At 39.8% G+C, this 14,327-nt stretch overlaps 1 protein-coding gene across 1 annotated transcript in view; it reads right to left on the minus strand.

The window, feature by feature from the left end:
* Window positions 1-14,327, minus strand: part of USH2A (usherin) — a 737,336-nt gene that overhangs the window by 448,293 nt on the left and 274,716 nt on the right. The gene's annotated exons all lie outside the window — the stretch shown is intronic.

Consider the following 14,327-nt stretch of genomic DNA (forward strand, 5'->3'; position numbering starts at 1 on the left):
TGTGGTGACCTAAGTGGGAAGGAAATCCAAAAAAAGAGGGTATATATGAATACGTATGGCTGATTCACTTTACTGCACAGTAGAAACTAACACAACGTTGTAAAGCAGCTATACTCCAATAAAAATTAAAAAAAAACAGAGAGAGAGACCTGCTTATTGTTAAGACAGCTCTAAATAGCATTTTCCCAAATGTGCTTCTCGGACGCTAATGCCCCTGAGATGTTTCCCCGGTAGAAATGGGGGATTCCACATGTCGTTCGTAAAGCAGAGCCCAGTGTACCGGATAGTGAAGACGGCCATCATCCCATTTCAGGATACTAGACCTCCTGCAGAAACAAAACTATCTCATTTTCTTTTACCTCACATTTTTCAACCTTATTTAACTAGAGAGTCCTTCTTATGCGACATCTATTAACACACATTAGGAGAGGCTACTCCCAAGAGTTACTTCATTATTTTAACGGTAGGGTACACGTATACAAACTATTTATTCACGTTGCAGCTAACAAATATGCAAATCAACATAGTTGAACAATTAGCCAATTAAATAATTATGCTTTTGTACTTCTTGCAAAATTATTAGTTTGTTTAATTAAGACACCTGTCTTAAACAGAAGCACTGCCCACGGAAGTGTTGAATTAACCTGACTTGGTGGTGGATATGTAAGATTTGTTCCGCAATTTAAGGTGCCTGCAGAAACTAAAACACATTTTGTTTACTGGTTTTTATAATCAAGGCAGAGGCTCTTTCTTTAGTTAATCCCATGAATTAAAGAAGTATCAAAAATATAATTTGTGTATTTGCTCACCATTGTTTTCTGTTGCAGGTTTTAGAGCTGTTTTAATCCCTAATCACATAGACTGTCATCGTTCTTATAAAAAGATGGTCTTACTCGTAGTATCCCTTTGTTGAGTAAACCTTGATTGTTTTAATGAACTGGCATTGATGACAGCTTGCATCATTCAACAACAAATTTTAAAATACATGTTTGCCTATTCCCTTTCCCCAGGAGAAAGGATAAAATATTAAAAGAGCAAAGATCAGGATGAAGCAAAGACCGCAGCCCTTGTTTGCTTTGGCCCTTCTCACTTGCCCTCAGTTCCCAGTGCTGCCTGCAAGTCTCTATTCTAGCAGCTCCCCCAAGCATCCCCCTGGGCTACCCAACCCTCTCGGCTGCACTTGGCACCAGCATCTTAGCCCGCGGCCAAAGAAGACAGCAAGCCAATGAACTAACACACATACACGCTGGACCATCTCATGCCAAATGCAGCTCTAATTTCAAAACGCCTTCATGTTGTCACCTTCTGCTTTCCCTCACTCCTGCCACTGTGACTGTCATTTCCTCTTGAATCTCGCAGATCATGACCCACATTCTGAGCTCACTTTTTAAAAAGAGGTTATTTCTCCTTCCACTAAAAGTCTTAAAGGAAAGCTTACGGCATCACGTATGCATCTTCATCATGTAGTGATGTCGTGGTTAAGAGCAAAGATGCTCGCGCCAGATTGCTCGGGTCCAGATGCCAATTCTACTACTGATTTGTAGTATGGGTCTGGGCAAGTTGCTCAGACCTCTGTGCCTTAGTTTCCTCATCTGTAAACAGATAATGATCATATCTATCTCGAAGAAGAGGCCTCACAGGGATAATATAGTATCATGGGGATATGAGATGGGGATACTACCGTATTCACCTCGAAGTGTTACTATCAAGATTAAATGAGTTTGGGACTATAACATGCTCAATGCAGAGCTGTGTAAGGGGAGAACTCTAGCACAGAGCCTTGGTAGCCCAAGCTATGCTACCATTCCAACTCAGTTTCTGCCTGCACTGTACTATTAAATATTGATTTTTATCTTGTCAAGATCGCTAGTGATCCCTTACACACCAGACCAAGTAACCCGTCCACGGTCCTTATTCTCCTCTACTTACTGGATTTTGCCTTGTTCAGCTGCCAAGGAGTCCTCCTAAACTACTGAGGGCTCCTTGCTTTTCTTGACCAACTAATCTTCCTTTCACAGTCCCTTAAATTTTTTTTTTTTTTAACAAGGTCGGGTCCTCAGGCTTCTTTCTTCTTCTGAACACTTGCCTTTGTTAGTTCACTTCTTCTAAACATTTGCCTTCATTAGTTCATCAAGGCTCATCTCTCATTTATATCTGCAGACTTCACATCTTTCCTCCAAGCTCTGGTTCTGCATTTCTACCTGCAGGCCGTGTATCCCATGTGGATGTTCAGCTAGCATTTCACTCTCAACCTGACCCAATCCAGACCCAACAGTCAAAACTATTTTGCAAACTTCCCTCTTCCTATTTCTTTTTTTTTTTTAATTTTTATTGGAGTAGAGTTGATATATAATGTTGTGTTAGTTTCAGGTACACAGCAAAGTGAAGCAGTTATCCATATACACATATCTATTCTGCTTTAGATTCTTTTCCCATATAGGTTATTACAGAATATTGAGTAGAGTTCCCTTTGTTATACAGTAGGTCCTTACTAGTTATCTATTTTATACATAGTAGTGTGTATATGTTAATCGTGGATGGACCTAGAGATTATCATATTAAGTGAAGTCACTCAGACGGAAAAAGAGTAATATCACATGGTATCACTTATACGTGGGATCTAGAAAATGGTACAAATGAACTTATTTACAGATGTAGAAAACAAACTTATGGCTACCAGAGGTGAAGCAGAGGGAGGGATAAATTAGGAGACTGGGATTAACATATACACACTACCATTTTTCCCATTTCTTAATACCTCCGTCATGATCCCTAAATTCCGGGTTCAAAACTAACGTGTCCTTGTGAGATATATCCCAGCCATTTTATCCTTTGAAAATCTTTGGCATTTGTCACGTCTTTCCTATCGCCAAGTTCAAATCTGTCAATACTGCAAGTCTAAATAAGATGAGTTGCATGTCTGAATTAGTATAATGCCATACTAACAAGTAATGAATCGGCCCCCAGAAAATAAAATTTTTAATTCTACAGTGAGCAAGGAAAATATGTTGGGACATGAAATGTTTCCTTTGTTCATCACCTAAAAACCTAGGTGGCATTGCCTCTCATAGGTGGCCCTGACCTAGCTGGGGCACAGATATATTGTGTCACAAAAGGCACAGTGGCTGTATACAGTTTGATGCTCTGCAATCTTTAGCATGAAGGTGCGCCATACATCCAGATAATTATCATTGGGAAACATAAAAAGCAGTTCCATTGTGTTACAAAATACCTTCCCTGAGACATTCTTTCTTTCCAAATCATAGCTGAAGCGCAATGTTGGAATTGTGACTATTATACCAACTTAACAAGAAGGTTATTAGTGGAGACTTTAAGAAGGATCATGTCAACCCAGATACTGAGTTCACGTTCACTAAACGGTCTTTGGTGTTTAACCTTTCTTGCCTTCATTAAATGAGGCACTTTGTGTGTATAGGTTTATCATGAAACTCCTTTGCTAATTTCTTCCCCCCTTTAACCTTAAGGACCTTAAAAAACAGGTAATATTCCTCTCAGCAAACTTGCATTCTTCAGTTTGTGCTTTGGTAGAGAAGTTTACCAAATTGTATTTCATAGAAAAATCCCAATATTCTGAAAGGAAGATGCTGGAGAGAAACCGGATCATCTTTCAGGCCATTTATCAAAGTGCTCACGTTTCCTATCTCCAGGCAGGTGAAACAATAATAATAAACACTGAGAACTGAGAGCTGCAAAATAGAAAACAGAAAAGGAGGAGAAGAAAAAGCTGACGTTTGGGCTCTTGCCAACTTCGAATCGCAGGTAGAAAGTTTGGGGTGGTTTGTAAGTCACATTTTCAAACAACGTGCCGTACTTTCTGAGTCTGAGGTGGCCTTTCTTTCCTATGTGCAGTGGGGATCTTGCTTATAACGTTGTGTCTCAGAGACAAAGTTTGTCAAACTATCGGAATAATTTCCCCTAAATACGGGTTAGTATCATCGACTTCAGTAAGAAGAGCAGTGTAATGACTGAGCATTTTCTCTCCTCTTGTCAGGTTACACTGAGGTTGGGGTAGAAGGGGCTGGTCAACCAGGTGGTCCTCACTAAATCAGAATAACGACCAAGTCATCCTATTGCCTGAGACATGCGGTTCCTCTCTTTTGTTTCTCAGTATGGAGCGTTTACCAGGATGGATTAAAGTTAATGCTCATAAAAAGTTCTGCTATTACCAAAAAATAAACATATTCTCCCCAAGACTAGGCAAGGTAGCCTTTCTTTCTTGGATAGATCCCTAGAGACCATTGAGTGATTGGCCAAATGGTCTTCCTTTAAGTGTCAGAGTCAGACTTAGATTATATACTCTCCAGAAGAAAAAGTGGTACTACTATGACGGCATATCAGTACCGAACAGTTATTTATCAACTTTCCTTCTATATGCTTCTGGGAAAGGTGCTATAGACCACAGCTGATCTTTACAAGGTTTCTAATCAAAGAAAATATTAGAGCTAGAAGGACCCTAATGATAACGATAATACACACATTAAATACATAAAGCAAAATGCCTGCATACATGTCAAGTGGACAAGGGCATTTATAAGATCCATGGCTTCCAGTCCAAGATGATAGGGGATCTATATCTAATTAAAGGCAAAGAGAAAAAAGGGATAATCATTGAAAGTGTATTTCAGTATTCTACTTAAAAGAATACTGAAAAACGTACAGAGTGACATATTTATAACAGAATCCCAGAGAGAAAAATATGGCACATACACTGTATCCTGTGTCCATAGAAAACCCAATAAGGTAAAATGGGGTCGTCTCCTTGATGATCCTTAGGATATTTAAAATAAAGAAGTGAAAACTTTTAAGATTGGTTTGGATATGAGCCCCTTTTCTCTGGCAGATGTCACAGAGGAGTCTTTTCACCCTTTGAATTTGAGACTGTTCCTACCTCGAGGCAGGCCAGATGACCTCTCCAATTCCCTTTCAGCCGCAAAACTCTGTGAAATCAGAAAATGGTCCCAACCATGTCAGGAAACCTGCCAGTCTCTTTTGATAATGGAAGAGGGTGAGCTGAAAACACATTCCATAAGCATAAAGGAAGCATTATTGATGTCTTAAAAGTGTTAGGATCCCATGAAACACAGGAGTGTGGGTATCCGGATTAAAATCATTGGCACCAGCCCGACCAGAACTCTCACTGCTAAGCGATAATGCATTTTGCATTAATGCTTAACATTGAGAAATCCTGATGGGCCACACCAAGGGAGTTTGAAGTAAAGTGAGTATAGTCCCTTTGAATTGCAGTCCTGTGGACCTCGGCGGGTGCAGAAAGCCCAAGCCGAAAGAGCAGGGGCAGGAACGTGATTTAAGGGGTGGCAGCACATCACAGGAGGAAATCGAAGAGCCCTAGTGCGTTAGGTTCCAAACTGTGTGCTCTGAGGATTTCTGCCTAGCAGAGGGGAAGAGCCTTCTCCTCGAGAATCGCGCCGTTTAAAGTCCCTCGCAACGATTTTGGGAGCTCCTTGAATGCAGAGGGTATGACCTTTTGCTTCTTTACTTGTCCTATTTTCCAGCAGTTATTACGATGGTTTACCAAAGGTGGACCCTTGATGTTTGCCCAAAACATAAAGACCTTTCATCCTCTTAGCTCACTCAGCTGTCTGCCTCACGATAAGAGATGCTCACTCCCGTCCTACCCTTTCCAGGGAGCTAGCAAAGGAACAGACACTGTTTCTTTTGACTGATAGATGATTATTTCCAACACTTGGTTTCCCGTGCTCTAACCTCGAGTTTCAAAGGAGCGGAAGAGAAATATTAATAATTGGAGGCGGCCTGACTACCTAAGAGAAAATCATTGTGGAGCTGACACCAGCTGTGCAAGCTTTTGTGCCTCTAATAAAACTGTATGCTGAGATGCAGGGACACAACAGAGGAGTCGGCTTTGACACTGAGATTTTTATGATTAACTCTGACTCAATGCAGACAAGTATAAATGCTCGGCCTGGAAACCGAGCCTGAGACACAAGACAAAATGGCATCCTTTTCAAAGCCCAACACGTTTTGGAGAAGAAAAAGTGACTCTGTGTCTATTTACATCCTTGAGCACACTCCTCCCCCCTCCTCCACCCCACCCTCAGCTGCCAACCTAGGTGTTTGGCTGGCATCCACTGTAATCTGTTCTCCTTCATTATGTTAATCTGTGGGCGGAAAGATTTCTGTCATCTTCGAACCGCTTGTACAGCAACGGTAAACACCTTGGCCTGTCTGTAATTGGACAGGTGTCTGCATTGATGTCACCCAGCTTTTAATTCAATTAAAGAACTGGCTGCTCTGCTCTCATTACCCACCCATTTCTGTTGCACTCTGAGTCTGGCGGTGAAATCCGCACACAGCCATCACCTACCCCGAGTCCAAAGTCTGTGGTCCCCGTGCAAAGATCACGCAGAATATTTCAAACGGACCCCAACGATCCCAGTGTACTTTCCTGTTAGCAAAGGCATTTGGAATAAGATGGAGAATTTGTTCTATCTCTCTCTCTTTCTTTACCTTTAAATTCTCTATTGTCTAAACGGTGTCTTCTACCTACTGGCCAGTAATTAGGAGCTGTCCAGCAAAAAGAAAAGCAGTCTCTAGCTTCCCCTCCCCAGGGCTTTCCTCCGTCTCAAGAGAACTCATCAGAGTACAATGTTCTTATTTATTTGCTGGCATTTCACATTTGGATCAAGAAAGTGAGGGTGGGGAAAAGCAAGGCATTTATTAAGAGGGCCATCTGGTAAGGGATCCCACACAGGCAGAGCTGAGACTGCTACCTAGGGACACAGTAGAAGAACCCACTTTTAACAGAAAGCCAGCCAGGGGAAGGAGAGCTGAAGAGAAGGGGACTTTTCTGGCTTAAGATTCTGCTGCAGTGCTGAGAAATCCTAAATTTTAAGTGTCCTACATCTCAGAAAGAGTTTTGAGCCACAAACTAACCCAGTGGATGGATGAAAGAGACTAAATCAATCCAACATGCCGTGATTTCTGCCCATTTAAAGGAACCTCTGAAAATAAAGTTCTAACACAGACATTGTGACACAGTAACCTCATGAAACTGAATAATGGCATTTGTTAAATATGGATGAAAATTCAACGGTCTAACAGACATCTGGAAACGCACCCAGGATGCTTCTCCTCTGGTTCTTAGTAGCCTAGGAAAGTGGCATTTGTTGTTGTTGTTGTCTTTGGGGGTAATAGTTTAAATAAAAATAAGGATCTGTAGGATTTATAAAATGAAAGTCAATTTTCATTTTAATCAAAAGGTAGAATAGCAAATGAGCTTACCCCAAACCTAACGTAACCCTTTGGAAACTAAAACTGATGTTTTACATATAATTTCCTGCAAATGGATTTTCTGACCTTACTTAAAATTTCTAGTACTAGGGAACACCTTGGATCAAAGACTAAATGGATTTCAATGTTTACAAACGGGAAAAACAAAATTGTTTATTCTTTCATTTTTTAAAATAAAATATAGGGTCTAATCCTAGTCTTAGAGAATGGTTGAAACAGTGATTTTAATTGAACTCAAAGCATTATCCAGTTAAGATTCTCTCAGTAGGCTTATAGCTAACCTCACATTTTTCATCAATGCCTTCATGGTTGGTAAGAACTACAGAGTCTCTGTCATTTTCCTTCTAATTCTGCAATTGATTTGAAGCCACCCACTCATGTGAACTCTTTATGGAGCATAAAGGGCCGTCACTGATATCATTAGAACTCTCCCCGAAAATATCAGACTTGACTAAGCAGGGAGTCAGGCAAGGAGACAGGAGGAAAAGAAAAATAAATGAGAAGGGAAAGTCATCCCTTATTGACCAGTGTCCTAGGTCCCCTGCTGAAAGCCTCCGATAGGATGAGCCCCTTGTACAGAGGGGCTGCCATTGGGCAGAGTGTAAAGGTCACTCAAGTCCACAGCAGAGCCAAGGTCAGAACCTACATCTTCTGACTCCAAGATCACTGATCCGCTTACTAGACTTAGCCCCAGTTCTGGAAGAAGAAAGAAGGCGTGCTGAATAAATATTACTAAAAATAATAGCACACTTTTATACTAAATACTTGATTTAAATATATCTGAAAACGTGTTAATAGGTTCAAAGTTATTACTAAAACCTACTGTATACAAACAGAAAGTAAAATGCTTATCCCTCCAAATGAGTGAGTGTATATGCCTATAGTATTCCCTTACAAAAACAACTGATTCATAAGAAACTCTACATCAGGGTATATGTGCTTCTGTGTGTTACTGAGTATAACACTTTATATGTATATATATTTGGAACTAATCAAAAACTTTATATATATATAACACTTTATGTATATATGTTTTCGATTAATTCCACATATAGATACAATACAAATATAAAATGGTCATAAAAGTTAGAAAACAGAAAACTTGAGGTGACTGTTCCCTTTCTTTATCAAATGTGAGTAGTAACCCTTAAGTATTTATATCCAACACTATAGCATGGCCAACATGCCCAGTTGATTACTACACTACAGCAAAATGGATGTATTACCATCATTTTTAACCATCACACAACATGTTACCAAAAAGAAATCCAAATCCTGCACCGCGAATTCTTACTGCATAAAATAAAATGAGTAACTTGTAAAAAGCCCCATCTGAAGCTTTCACAATGTACCAGGAGTTCAGGCACATTATATATTCAGGAGAGTTAGACAAAGCTATTAACTCATCAACAGTGCATTACCTGATGAAATTCTTCTACATTAGCTAAGCAGGAACATGACATCATTTCTATTTTTACTATTTATGTCATAGGCCATATTTTTGTCCTGTGAAGTTTTTCAGACCAATTTCTTTCAAGATTTACATTTAAAGAAATAGTTTGTAATAAACCACAAATACGGAATATTAATCTATGGGGTACTGTGAAAAATAGCAGAGACTTCCTCAAAATTCATCTTTTAACAATACCATCAAAATGAGTTTTTCAAATTTACCTCTGATGTTTGCCTATTGTGACAGAGACCACTAAATGCCCTCTCATTGTATATTCTCTTCCTCCACAGTAAAATAAAAAGACCCTTTTAGCTGGGCAAATGGCCACTTTGAATAAGTACATTTCCAGCAATCTGTGTAGCTAGGTATAGCCATGTGGCTAAGTTCTAACCACAGAATGTAACCAAAGGTGGAGGAATAACTTCCAAAATATGTCATTAAAGTGAATGTGTACATCCTTGTTCAACCATTCCACCTTCCTGCTGAACGGAAACCAAACTAGATGGCTGATGCTCCAGCAGCCATTTTGGACCATGAGGCAGAAGTCTTGTCTCTAAGGATAGCATAGCAAAACGATGAAGAGTGTGGATCCCTGGCACTGTGAACATCCACCCCTACATTGACCAACTGTGAACACCTATTATCAGAGAGAGAAAAACTTAATTTTGTTGAAGTCACTGTTATTTGGGGTTCTCTGTCTCTCAAGAAAAAAATAATAAAAAATGAAAAACTTATCTCTCCTGTTTTTGCCCCATAAAACACTCATTTTTAATATAATATTATACTTTAGAGAAAGTACTGCTTGTTACGTATATTTTACCATTAATTTTAAAAATCAGGAAAAAACAAAAGCAGATTGTAACAGTAGGATCTAGCACTAACCCAGAACATAGCAGATAATGGTTTTGTTTTTAATAAATGAATAGTTTCTGCTCTGTGTCATTATCAGCTTTGCAGCAGCATGGCTTCCATTATTTTAAATTGCAAATATATAGTCCCTGAGCTTCATTATGAGGTGTAAGTTTTGGAACTAATTTTTAGATTCTATTCATCCTATCAACATTTTTTTCCCTGTTGGGAATATGTATGTTAAGTTCCAAATATATATCTAAGTTGTGGTAGTTCTGCATATTATTTCATAAAATTAGAGAACTATAGAACTGCAGAACCAGTAGTTCAAAACTCAACTCAGCATGATAAGACAATAGTAACATTATGTTAACTACAGGGTTAGCACCAAAACCCTGCATTTGTTTCTTTATCTCTTCCTTCGTTCCTTCAAGAAAAGTGTATGGATTACCTACCTTGAGCAAGTTACTAAACAAGGCTTAAAATAAATAGAAAACATGATACTTGTCCTCTGGGAGCTTACTGTCTAATGACAAAATAGAACGGGTGTACCAAGAGCAGCCATAGGCAGTTTTAACAACTGTGGAGTAAGACTTCTCAGCTGAATAGAAAAAAAATTACAGGGCAGGGAAGTTTTTATTACAGTTCTCTCTCTGCAGGCTTCTCAGGCAAGTATAGTAATTATACATATATATAATATATAACAAATATAATATATACGTATATGTGTGCATATACATACACATAAAGAGTAGAATCTTACTTATGGATGGACTAATGGTTGGGGTTAAGTTCCAAAGTCAGGCATAAGGCAAAAATCACTCATGATTTAAAGTCCCCTTGACAATTCCTTATACTGCCCATAAAGTACAGTGCATCTGATTTTGTGTATGCCTCTAATTCTTCATGAATCAATGATTCTCTATGGCTCTTAGTTCTTCATTCTTTTTGTAGACACCCCAATGGTGTCTACAAGCAAGAGTTTCCCTTTTCTGTCAATAGTTGGGAAACCCTAAAACTATTCACACATTCTTTCCTTCTAACAGGTATTGATAGTTTCGGGATTGGATAGCATCCTTTGCCTGTAAGATTACTTTAAGAGTTTTTTCACTCTTTTTTCATGCCTTCCCCACTTCCAAGGTGTGTGGTTAAATGTATGTAACTGAAATACACAGATGAGACTTCACTACGAGATTAATTACAATTATATTGCATGCGTGGAATTGCACTGGTCTCCTTCTTCTCTGGATCTAATGGGCATTTTGCATTTTGTATATAAATAGAGAACTCTCTGCCTTTCTAATGGGCATCGTGGCCTGGGGGCTGAGAGGGTTGGGTTTGTTAGAAATGCAGAATCTCACACCACAGTCCCAGACCTACTGAATCAGAATCTGCAGTTTACAGAGATCCCAAGTAATTCTCACTTCCTTTGCACTAGCAGCTTCCAGAAGCACCACCCTTAAGGGTCAGAGGCCCTACTTACACTGCCTCTATTTCTTCACTTGCCCTACCACCGTTCTGCCCACAAAGCTAATGCTGTTGGAACAAGGGGCAGGAACAAACAAAGCAGGGGTAAATTCAAGCCCAGCAGGTGAAAATGATCCCTTCTCACCTGGCCACGCCCCTCACCCCAGTGGTTTTTAATATGTGGTCCACTGACCTCTGCAAGAGCACGGACTAGAACACTTGGTAAAGGCAGATTTCTCAATCCTAGCCCAAATACACAGACTCTTGTGCACGGAGCCCAAGAATCTGCATTTTATAAGCAATCCAGGAATCACCTTATGACCAGTAGAGCTGAGACTCACTAATTATTACTACTAGCTGTGGAAGAGAGAAAAATGAGAGACTTTCAATATGGAACCCACTTGTTTCAGGTAGAAGAAAATGAATGTCTACTGTATATGAGGACTGAACCAGTTTTCACAGCAAAAGCTATATTATCAGTTGCATGATAAATTAAAATGTCTTTCTTTTTTTCTCCATAAATTTAGATTTATGTGGGTCATCTGAAAGATTATTACTATTGGTTCATCAGCTAAGCTATAGTAAATAATAAATATGATTATCATTACCGGAAGAAGGAATATAACTCCTAGAGCTTAGCTCAATGTAATGTAACAATAAAACTGAGAAAATATCTTCTGTGTACCAAGTACATTCCTAGCACTATGCCAGGTGCTGTACTAATCATGCCGATAATTAAGTCTACATGTTTAAGCATCTTCAAGAAAGAAATAAAAAAAAATTGTATATGTGCAAATTCTTGAATGCATTCATTCTTGACAGAATTTCAAATCAGATTGGGAGGGGTCTTTCTGAGCAGCCCTGGGTTTGAAGGGAAATGCCAGGGCTGTCTCTCTGGGCAGCAGCTTTGGACGTTGAAAGTGCTGGAGGGAAAATCAGCAGGAGCTACGCAGAGTTAATTGGAGCCCTTTGCAACTAGTCTAAAGATACACTGGAGTGATAACTGCAGGGCTTTCTACCCTGAGGCTGCAGCTGAGGAAATGAACTTTCAAGAACTCCCTGCTCTGAACCCTGGCCTTCCCAGGGCACAGAATCCAGGCTCTGTGGCCCAAAGGGGCCCATTTGTACCTGAGTGGGGCTGTTAACCCTTGGACTCTCCATGCTACTGGGACTTATCACATTTAATCCTCCAGTAGCCAAATTCGTGATTGGTAAATATTCTGTCTCACGCTTCTAGTGTTCCAGCTCTCTTAGTTAATATTCATCTTTTTATTTTCTTTTGCCTTCTGCATTTTGTAAAGTCTGACCATAATTTCCCACTTCTTCCCAAGAATCATTTCACTTAATTTTTTGTTGTCCTGTGATTTTCCTTTGCTAATTTTATTACTTACTTTTAATAGCTCATCTTTTTTTTTTTTTTTTTTTCAGTACGCAGGCCTCTCACTGTTGTGGCCTCTCCCGCTGCAGAGCACAGGCTCCGGACGCCCAGGCTCAGCGGCCATGGCTCACGGGCCCAGCCACTCCGCGGCATGTGGGATCTTCCCGGACCAGGGCATGAACCCGTGTCCCCTGCATCGGCAGGCGGACTCTCAACCACTGCGCCATCAGGGAAGCCCTCATCATTTTTATATAGGCATTTCTCTTTCTTTTTTTTTTTTTTTGTCCTGTATTTGCAAGTTGCAGTTGGGAGGTGGAAGTTGTCATAAGAACTTCTGGTTAAAATAGAGACTTGATCACTGGTGTCAAACAGTGATCAGTGTTTGAACAGTGTTTCCCAATCCTGGCTGTACAACAGAGTTACCTGCTGACACTTTTAAAATACCAATACCCAGGCTATATTCTAAACCAAAACGTCAGACTCTGCAGGTGAGACCTGGACATCAATATTTTTTAAAGCTCCCCAGGTGGGTCAGTGTGCACCCATGGTTGAGAACTACTACCTTATAAGAATACCAAGGAGGGGCTTCCCTGGTGGCGCAGTGGTTAAGAATCTGCCTGCCAATGCAGGGGATGTGGGTTTGAGCCCTATTCTGGGAAGATCTCACGTGCCACAGAGCAACTAAGCCCCTGCACCGCAACTACTGAGCCTGAACTCCAGAGCCCGCAAGCCACAACTACTGAGCCCACACGCTGCAACTACTGAAGCCTGCGTGCCTATAGCCTGTGCTCCACAACAAGAGAAGCCATTGTGGTGAGAGGCCCACACACCGCAACGAAGAGGGGCCCCCATTCACCACAACTAGAGAAAGCCCACGTGCAGCAACGAAGATCCAACACAGCCAAAAATAAAAGACAATAAATAAATTTTTTAAAAAAAGACTGAAGTAGAAGAATTAAGTACTCATCTCAGAAGATTCAAACAGCAGAATCAATACTGCCAAAATCAGAAAATGAAAAAGGAAAAAAACTATGAAGCAAAAACCCAGAATTCAGAAACTGAATAGTATAAAGATAACAATTAATTCATTGAACATTTACCATGTGCCTGTTTATCAGCAAAATATTCTATGGAGGTAATTCATTGTTTTTTTTTTTATCTTTGCAACAATTCCATAACACGAAGAAGGTTTTTACCCCCAGTTTATATATGAGGAAACTCCAATACAGTGATATGTTTTTAAATTTGCCTGAGATCAGACAGTTGATAAGTGACATAACTAGATTGATTTGACTCTGCAAGCTGTGTCCTGGACTGCTAAAATGAGGAGGACAAACTGGGAAGAAATATACAATATTGGAAACTGTTATTTCTTACCAGAAGTAACGATGATATACACAATAGCAAACTTTCCAAGCCAAAGAAAGACCCAATTGTGAAGAAAGAAGAGCTCATTAGATAACAGAAGAAAAATGTAATGAAAAGAAACCAACACATTTTATGATCACTTACTTGGTTAAGGGCCCTATGTGAACCAACAAACCTAAATTGTCTTATACATCCAATATCAGTATTGTTCATTCAAATAAATACCACTCTAACAACCAAAAATGAAACATAAAAATCTCAACAAATGTCACCTCAGAAATGCTAAAGGGGGATTACTTTCAAGAACAATGGCAAAACTACTCATGAACTACTCTATTGTCCTCTCTCTTGGTACCTTGTTATCTCAGCTACTTGGCAAAGCAGCTGCCACTCACCAATCTCCACACTCCTAACATCTCCACCAAATCCAGGTTTCTGGCTCTCTACTTTCTCCCCCCTCCCCCCTCACTTTCTAGTATTCTTTTTTCTTTACTATGAAATCTCTGACTTTGATACTTACTC

Source organism: Lagenorhynchus albirostris, chromosome 2, assembly GCF_949774975.1.
Source record: "Lagenorhynchus albirostris chromosome 2, mLagAlb1.1, whole genome shotgun sequence".
Taxonomy (NCBI): domain Eukaryota; kingdom Metazoa; phylum Chordata; class Mammalia; order Artiodactyla; family Delphinidae; genus Lagenorhynchus; species Lagenorhynchus albirostris.